The 9,473-nt window shown below is 38.8% G+C and overlaps 1 pseudogene; it reads right to left on the bottom strand.

Annotated features, from left to right (window-relative positions):
* Positions 1 to 7,262: 7,262 nt before the first annotated feature.
* LOC109238091 overlaps positions 7,263 to 9,473 on the bottom strand; it is a 36,533-nt pseudogene continuing 34,322 nt past the window's right edge.

Here is a 9,473-nt window from a genome sequence, read left to right as displayed (position 1 = left end):
TTTCATAGCCCTTTCAAATTGGGGTAGAGGAATAAGTCAAAATTCAAAAGACTTAATTTTCTACTCATGTGTTTTTCATGGATAGCTAACTTTCTTTAAAACAGGAGTGAACGAAATAGTGGTACTCATGGTGGAGAAGCCATGCCAGGTGGGTTATTATTTTAAGAAGGTTGAGTGGGTGGGTTTGAAGAAGGGAGATTTTTTGCTTATTTTATTTTATTTTTTGTTTAAGAAATTACAATTTTGTTAAATAATATTATTTTGGCATAGAATCTGATGTGGATGCTGATTTGTCATCCACGTCAAGCAAGAGAGCTTCACGCGATTCCGAAGGGTTTAAAAGTCTTGTTTTGATTAAGTTGAAGTGTCTAGATGAAACTTTATGGAATGTAGGGTTCGGAATGACAAACCGGAACAAGTACAAGTGTCTCCCAGGCTATTCTACCTTAATAATATAATTAACTCTAGTGAGTCCCTAAATTATTTTATGTTGGGTGGGGAACGAAAAAGGGGCATTTTTGGCCCACGGTATTAACGGAAGGAGTAGGCCAGGGCCAAAGTTATAACAGAGGGAAGATGCCCTCAATTTCACATAGTAGAGGGACATTTTTTGCTCTTTTCCGTTGAAACAAAGTGCAGGCAAGTATTAATCTTCAACAGATGATGAAGAGGGGTGAGTTCCAGGTAGACTAAAATATCCAAAGTGTTGGGAATAAATCCCCCACGAAAATAATATTTACGGTAATAACAGCGGAACAATAATGTAATACCAAGATACGGTAGTCAACAAGAATAAAAAAGAACAACAAGGACACAAATATTTTTAACTTGGGAAACCCTTCTGAATAAGGAAAAAAATCACGAGCCCGAGAGGAGCAAAGTAATCCACTATAATGAGTAATTTTACACCCAGTAGTTTGAGTAAAATACTTCAGGGACCACTATACATTCAAAAGAAATAACCCTCTTTTAAGATTCCCAACTCAATACAATATCGCTCATACTCTCCATTTTCTCTAAGATATATTTTGCTCTAAGATTGGTATGATGAAATGAGAGCCAAAGCTCTCCTTATATAGGCGATAGCACCTCCCATTTGGACCAATCAGAATGAAGGACTGGTTATAATTTGCAATGCAAATTGTCATTCTGACGCCCACCATCGGCCAATTGAAATCTTGTTGATTTCCCTCAACCAAATCTGGATTTGGCATCATTATTTCTTTTCCTTCTTTTTTTTATATATTATTTAATGGAGATGGACCCACACAAAGCAATTCAAAGTTAAACCAAAATTTCAAATGCAACTAAGAAAAGTGAATGCCAAACAGTTTATTAGGGACTTGTTGATATATACTATGCAAATTTAGTACAAACCACTAATCAGCAAAATAACATCAATAGTAGCTTGAAGAATTATATTTGACATCTTCCTAGTGTTCTTTTCCAGGATTTTCAAGAAACCTACTAACAACACTAACTGAGCAATATCAGGTCTGGTGCATACCATTGCATACATCAAGCTTCCGACTGCTGAAGAATAAGAAATTCTAGCCATGTTCCCTTGCTCCTCCATTGTTGTAGGACACATCTTCTTGCTCAACTTTAGATGACTAGCAAGAGGTGTGCTGACTGGCTTAACATTCTTCATGTTGAAGCGTTCCAGTACAGTTTCAATGTACTTCTCCTGAGACACCCACAACTTTCTGCTTGTTCGCTCTCGAACAATCTTCATTCCCAGAATTTGTTGTGCTGGGCCTAAGTCCTTCATGTCAAAGGACTTAGATAAGTCTCCCTTCAATTTTGCAATCAGCTCTTTGTCTTGTCCTACAATCAACATGTCATCCACATACAACAATACTATAATAAAGTTGTTATCAGAAAATCTTTTGAAGTATACACATGGATCAGAATAGGTCTTTATGTATGTTTGACTTTTCATGAATGAGTCAAACTTCATGTACCACTGCGTTGGTGCCTGCTTCAACCCATAAAGACTCTTATTCAGTTTGCACACCATGTGTTTCCTTTTAGCTACTTCAAATCCTTCTGGCTGCTCCATATAGATCTCCTCTTCCAAATCTCTGTGAAGAAATGCAGTTTTCACATCCAACTGCTCCACTTCAAGATCTAGGCTAGCTGCTAAGCTCAAGATTGTATGAATAGAAGTCATTTGACAACAGGTGAGAAAATTTCATTAAAATCAATACTTTTCTTCTGTTCGAAGCCTTTAACCACCAATCGAGCTTTGTATCTGACCAGCTTGCCATTTCCATCTTTCTTGAGTTTAAAGACCCATTTTCATTTGAGTGGTCTTTTACCCTTTGGAAGTTCAACCCGCTTGTACGTGCCATTTTTCTGTAGAGATTCCATCTCTTCTTGCATAGCTTTCATCCACTGGTTCTTTACTAGATGGGACAACACCTCCTTAAGACTTTCTGGCTCCTCCTCATCACTGATGAGAACATACTCCTTGGAAGGGTACCTGCATGACTCTACCCTTGGCCTCTCCGATCTCCTCAGAGGTTGAGGTTGTTCTTCTTCCTGAGTGGGATACTCCACTTGCTCGACATCATCATCAAGTTGCTCCCCCTGCTCAGTAACCTCACTAGGTTGCTCTCCCTGCTCGGCAACCTCGTTGGTCGTACTTTCTGCACTTGTGGGATAGTTAGAAGAATAAGGAATGGTAACAAGGTTAGGAATTATACCATTCTTTGTCTTCTCTAACTGATCATCTACAGCTCCAACTTCACTTTCTCGGAAAATTACATCACTGCTTCTAATGGCCTTCTTCTTTATAAGATCCCACAATCTGTACCCGAACTCTCCATCTCCGTATCCGATGAATATGCAGGGAACGGATCTATCATCCAGCTTTGTTCTCTGCTCCTTTGGTACATGTGCAAAAGCTCTGCAACCGAACACCTTTAGATGTAAGTAGGACACCACCTTGTTAGTCCAAACTCTCTCTGGGATGTCAAACTCCAATGCAACTTATGGACTCCTATTGATCAGATAACAGGTTGTCTGAACTGCTTCATCCCAGAATGACTTAGGCAGTTTAGCCATTCTGAGCATGCTTCTCACCTTCTCAATAATGGTGCGGTTCATCCTCTCAGCGACACCATTGTGCTGTGGGGTTCCAGAAACTATCTTTTCATGTATGATCCCATGACTTGAAAAGTACTCTTCAAATTCCCTTGAAGTGTACTCACCTCCATTTTCACTTCAGAGACGCTTTAGCTTTCAACCCGTCTCCCTTTCCACCAGAGCATGAAACTTCTGGAAAACTTGAAACACCTGATCTTTGGTTTTCAAGATATAAACCCACAATTTACGTGAAGCATCATCAATAAATTAACAAATATTTGTTACCGCCCATCAATTCAATTTCTATTGGACCACAAACATCAAAATATACTAAATCAAGCATATTCAAGTTTCTTTCAGACGATGTCTGAAATGAGACTCTATGTTGCTTACCAAATAAATAGTAGTCACAAAGTTTTACTGTTGTACCTTTGGCAAAAGGGATGAGTGATTTCCTGGCAAGAATCTGCAATCCCTTCTCGGTCATATGACCCATTCTTTTGTGCCACAAATCTACAGAAATCTCATCTTGTGCCGCATTCAGTTCACCTTGGCATATTTCTGCATTTGTCATGTACAACGTGCCATGAGCAACTCCCTTTGCAATCACCAATGATCCCTTGGTGAGTCTCCACTTTTGATTTGCAAAATAGTTCTCGTATCCATCTCGGTCTAAAGCAATTCCCGAGATCAAGTGCATCCGCAAATCCGGTACATGTCGCACGTCCTTTGGAACCAATGTGCATCTGACATTTGTCTTAATACAAATGTCACCAATACTCGCAATCTTTGAGTAACTTGTGCTACCCATTCTCACAGTGCCAAAATCACCTGCTACATATCTACAAAAAAGATCTCTTACCGGTGTGGCAAGGTAAGATGTCGCTGTGTCAACCACCCATTCCGACTCTGGACCTGACAGGTGCATGCATTCCGCTTCCTTATTTATAAAGAGGATAACATTATCATTGTTTTGCACCACGGCGGTTGTGTTGTCGTCATTCTTCTGGCCACTAGTTTCACCTTTGACCTTCCTTGGATTTGGGCAATCTCTTTTGAAGTGACCTGGTTGATCACAATTGTAGCAATTTCTGGCTCTTGATTTGGATCGGTTCTTTGACTTCCTACGAGCTCCGGATCTACCATAGTTGCTCGAACTTCTTTGATAACTCCTGCCTCTACCTTCTGTAATGAGAGCTTGTCCTTGATTTTCAGGCTTCTCATCTTCTCATTAAGTAGAAGAGTCGATGTGACATCTTTTAACTCAATGGTAGTCTTACCGTGTAGGATGGTTGTTTCCAAATTATCATATGAAGATGGAAACGAGTTCAATAGCAAAATGGCTTTATCTTCTTCCTCGATTTTCACTCCGAGATTGGCGAGCTGTGTGATTAGTCCGTTAAACACATTTAAATGTGACAAAAAATTCGTACCTTCACCCATGTGTAGGGCGTATAACTGCTTCTTCTGGTACAATTTATTTGTCAGTGTTTTAGACATGTATAGGCTTTCCAACCTTGTCCAAATGCCACATGCGATGTCTTCATCAATAATGTTATTTACCACATCATCTGATAAGTGCAACCTGATTGCACTAGCAGCTCTTTCATCCAAGTCAGCCCAATCCTCAGCTTTCATGGTATCAGACTTTTTGGCATCAGCATCTAGTACCTTGTGTAATCCTTGTTGGATAAGCAGATCCCTCATCCTTCTTTGCCATGTTGAGAAACCACTATCTCCGTTAAACTTTGCTACCTCGTACTTTACTCCGGACATTTTTGTTTTTCACCGAGTATAGTACTACCGACAGTGAATAATATTTCTGTGAACGAACAGAACATGTTCTCTGATACTAGTTGTTGGGACTAAATCCCCCACGGAAATAATATTTACGGTAATAACAACAGAACAATAATGTAATACAGAGATACGATAGTCAACAACCATAAAAAAGAACAACAAGGACACAAAGATTTTTAATGTGGAAAACCTTTCTGAATAAGGGAAAAAACTACGAGCCCAAGAGGAGCAAACTAATCCACTATAATGAGGAATTTTACACCCAGTAGTCCGAGTAAAATACTCCAGTGACCACTATACACTCAAAAGAAATAACCCACTTTTAAGATTCTCACCTCACTACAATATCGCTCACACTCTCTATTTTCTCTCAGATATATTTTGCTCTGAGATTGATGTAATGAAATGAGAGCCAAAGCTCTCCTTATATAGGCGATAACACCTCCCATTTGGACCAATTAGAATGAAGGATTGGTTACAATTTGGAATGCAAATTGTCATTCTGACGCCCACCATCTGCCAATTGAAATCTTGTAGAATTCCCTCAACCAAATCTAGATATGGCATCATTATTTCTTTTCCTTTTTTTATATACTCCCTCTGTTCCAGTTTATGTGAACCTATTTCCTTTTTGGTCCGTTCCAAAAAGAATGAACCCTTTCTAAATTTGGTAACAATTTAGCTTAAAGTTACAATTCTACCCTTAATGAGAAGCTTTTATAACCACACAAATACTTTGGGCCCCTTTTTGACTTGTTTAGGACCACAAATTCCAAAAGTCTTCATCTTTTCTTAAACTCCGTGCCCAGTCAAATAGGTTCACATAAATTGGAACGGAGGGAGTATTATTTAATGGGGATGACCCCACTCAAAGCAATCCAAAGTTAAACCAAAATTTCAAATACAACTAAGAAAAGTGAATGCCAAACGGTTTATTAGGGACTTGTTGATAGATACTGTGCAAATTTAGTACAAAATACTAATCAGCAAAATAACATCAATAGTAGCTTGAAGAATAAATAATGTCACTAAACTTTGACCTATATAAATTACGAAAAAGGCCTAAAAATGCCACTCAACTTTCAGAAATGGTCTATCCATGCCATTCGTTAAAAAAATGCTCATTTCATGCCACTGCCGTTAAAGAAATGGCCCATCCATGCCATTATTGACTAACGGCAGTGGCATGAATGGGCCAAATAAAAATTGAGTCGTTAGTCAATAATGGCATGGATGGGCCATTTCTTTAACGACAGTGGCATGAAAATAGCAATATTTTAACGGACAGCATGGATAAACCATTTCTGAAAGTTGAGTGGCATTTTTAGGCCTTTTCCGTATATAAATTATAAAAGAGAGGGGGAAAAAGAAAAGGAGGAAGAGTGTGAAGATATAAATTCTCCGGTGAACAGAAGAAGTCATTTGTAATTTTGCAGATCAAACTCTCCGGTGACTCCAGTGATTTCGTCCCAAAACGAGTCACAAAAGCTCTCATTAAGTGAGCCCAACCGCATAACTGATGATTTCGGTACATCCATTGATACCAATCTCTAGCGTCACCTTCAAGGAAGAAGGAAAATTGATTGATACGTTCTTCATCAGAAATATTGTAGCGGTCGAAATATTGATGGGCTTGAAAGATCCAACTCTCCGCAGCGTTACCGTCACATTTCGGCGAATCAATCGCTCTATCTCTCCGTGAGTGATTAGATTGTTGTTGTTGCTGTGGTTGAGGAAAGTTAAGAGCTGGGGTTTGCAGGGTGGTTCGTTGGTGATACACAGTTTGTTGTTGCAGCGTTGGTGACTGACCTAACACAGAGGAAGAAGGGCTAGCAGCGGTCGGTGCCGGCGTCGGAGAAGGAGCTCTCTGAGAAGCAATCTGCGCAACAATCTCCTGAAGTGTACTGTTAATGGAGTCCAAAGCTTTGGTGTGAACAACTGATTGTTCTTGGAGCTGTTTCACAGCTTCCTCCAAGGATTTCGACCCGAGTGTTATGTGCACCATCACCCATTTGTAGAAGGAGGGTCAATGAAAGCACCAAATGTAAAGATGATAGTTCTAATATTCAATTAAGCTCCAAATTTACAACTAATAGTTCTCAACCTTGGCCAAAAAAACAAGGAAACCAAAGCAAAAAAAAAAAAAACAAGAAGAGGGAGGTTCCAGATTGCTATTGAAATAGCTAATGAAATAAAAATAACAAGTTCATTCCTGCCCTTCTAAGTGAGCCTTCTGTCTATTTATGCCTTTTGTGTAGCTGGGCTGGTGTCGTTTTCTCTAACGACTTGGCAGATGGTCGTATTGGTCCAGGTGTCTTGGCGTATTCTTATCCCTGGTACTGCGCCTAAGGCCATCAGATGTGTGCAGCTGATTTGTTACAAAGAGAATTACATACCGGTAATTTGAACCGTCCTCATGGAAGGCGGGTAAATCTCGAATAGTTTGTTATACCCTGATCTCCCAAGAAAGAAAGCCCTTTTACAATCTAAATTTGATCTTGAGAGATAAGTTAGGATATTTAGACTTCTGATACCATGATACTACAAGCTCCTGTCATTATATACAAAAAACAAAAGCATCCTTACTTAGGAGGGCTACAAATAACAAATCATAAACTAATGTAGAACTTCAATAAAATGAATTCAATAATGAAGCCAACATTACAGGAACTGTTCTATTTGCCAAAGGTAACCCGGGGCAAATTCTCCTACCAGCACCAAATGGAATGAATTCAAAATCCTGGCCACGAACGTCCACTTTTGAACCCCAAAATTTCTCAGGCTTAAATACCGAAGGCTCTTCCCATATAGTTGGGTCACGTCCTATTGACCATAGATTCACTAACACTTGAGAAGCTCTCAGGACAAAGTACCCACACGCCGTCTTGATCTACCTTGCGAATCATAAAGGGAACTGTTGGGTACATCCGCAAGGTTTCTTTGACTATGTACTGGGAGACTAGCAACATCGGCTTCTTCTACTATCTTGCCTTTGCCAATAACTTCTGCAAGCTCGGCTTTAGCTTTTTCCATTATGTCTGGTTTTCTCATGATCTCTACCATTGCCCATTCTAGTGTATTTGAAGTTGTGTCAGTTCCAGCAATAAAAAGGTCCTGCAATATAACTAACTATAAGGGATGCAGACAGAAAGTTTATACTTACTATGTGATAAATCATGGTGATGTACTCGTCTAAATTGAATGTGCCACTGATTCTTTCCTTTACAGATTAGCTTTTTATAAGATATCAAGTATATAATGGACCCTTTCATAATTCTGAGGCAATAAATATGTGTATTCTTTTCAAGGTAAATAGAACAATGTGGCATACGACTGTCGACAATCGCTCTTCCCCTATTATCCATTACACTTCCTATTATGGATAAATCTCTACAATTTGGCCAAAGAGGAAGGGTAAATTATGTGAGTAGCATATGCTAATAAAGGTCAAACACAGATATTACCCGACTTCCAGCTAATTGTCAAATAAAGCTATTTGTGCTAAACTTCCAAGCTTGAACGAGTTCTTAGAAGCAAATATTCCAGTAAATCAAGCCGGCATAGCATACTCGACTTTTTTATGTCCAATACCACAAAAAAGAATCCCCCTAGAGCTCAACTCTGTTAAGGTATTTGGGGAATCAACCTTTCTTTCTCTTCTTGTTGGTCCGATCAATTGTGTTCACGTAATGGATTGCTCATATGAACATTGACTTTGACAGGACAAAAGAATTTCTACTTTAGAAGTAAATCCCATTGAACTGGATTTGTATATGAAGAAAAATTAAAATGAACACGAACCTAATGAAGCCAACTAGAGCAGCATATGGCAAATGAGGAACATAATGAAGATAAGAAGCTGAAATAAATACCAGGCATAACCGCTCTATGTGATTTCTGTCGATTGCCTCCGGATCTTCTAGGCTAGTATTTAACAAAATATCAAGAACATCTATGCTATCTCTTTCCTCCAACCGTTCATCAATCAATACCTCAATCTGCTGAAGCAATTTATCAAAATTCTTGCCTACGCATCGCCTTATCCCTTGAGGATCTATCCTTCTCAACAAGGGGAAATAATCAGCCAAATTGGGCTTACCAGCTTCTTCCGTGATTTTGCACACTGCATCCTTGAATTCTTTACCTGAATTTGCATAAGGGTCCACTACATCCTTTGAAAAAATAGTACTCGAAAGTAAATTCATAGAGGTTTCAAAAGCAGCTTGGCCTATATTCACTGCATCCCCTGTTTGGCTACACTGACGGCAATAAGCTATTAAATCTTGCATCTTTTGGGACCTGAGATTACAAATACACAAAATTAGATTAGGAAATTGAAAATATAAACCTGTAAGAACTTAACCTGATAATTTAAGAAAAAAGCATAAGTTTGTGCATTTCTCTTTTAAACAAAACAAAGTAAAATTGGATCATGTTTAGTCGATCGGATTTTGACCAGCTATTTGACTCAAGCAAACTTTATTGATTTGATATATACCTGAGATGCTGATTTGCGTTAAGCCTGTTACCAGAGAAGATATAAGTATTCATGGAAGAGTTAGGATTAGTAATACTAGTATATA

Source organism: Nicotiana attenuata, unplaced genomic scaffold (genome assembly GCF_001879085.1).
Source record: "Nicotiana attenuata strain UT unplaced genomic scaffold, NIATTr2, whole genome shotgun sequence".
Taxonomy (NCBI): domain Eukaryota; kingdom Viridiplantae; phylum Streptophyta; class Magnoliopsida; order Solanales; family Solanaceae; genus Nicotiana; species Nicotiana attenuata.
The sequence above is the reverse complement of the archived record's forward strand: the minus strand, read 5'-3'. Positions and strand labels throughout refer to the sequence as shown.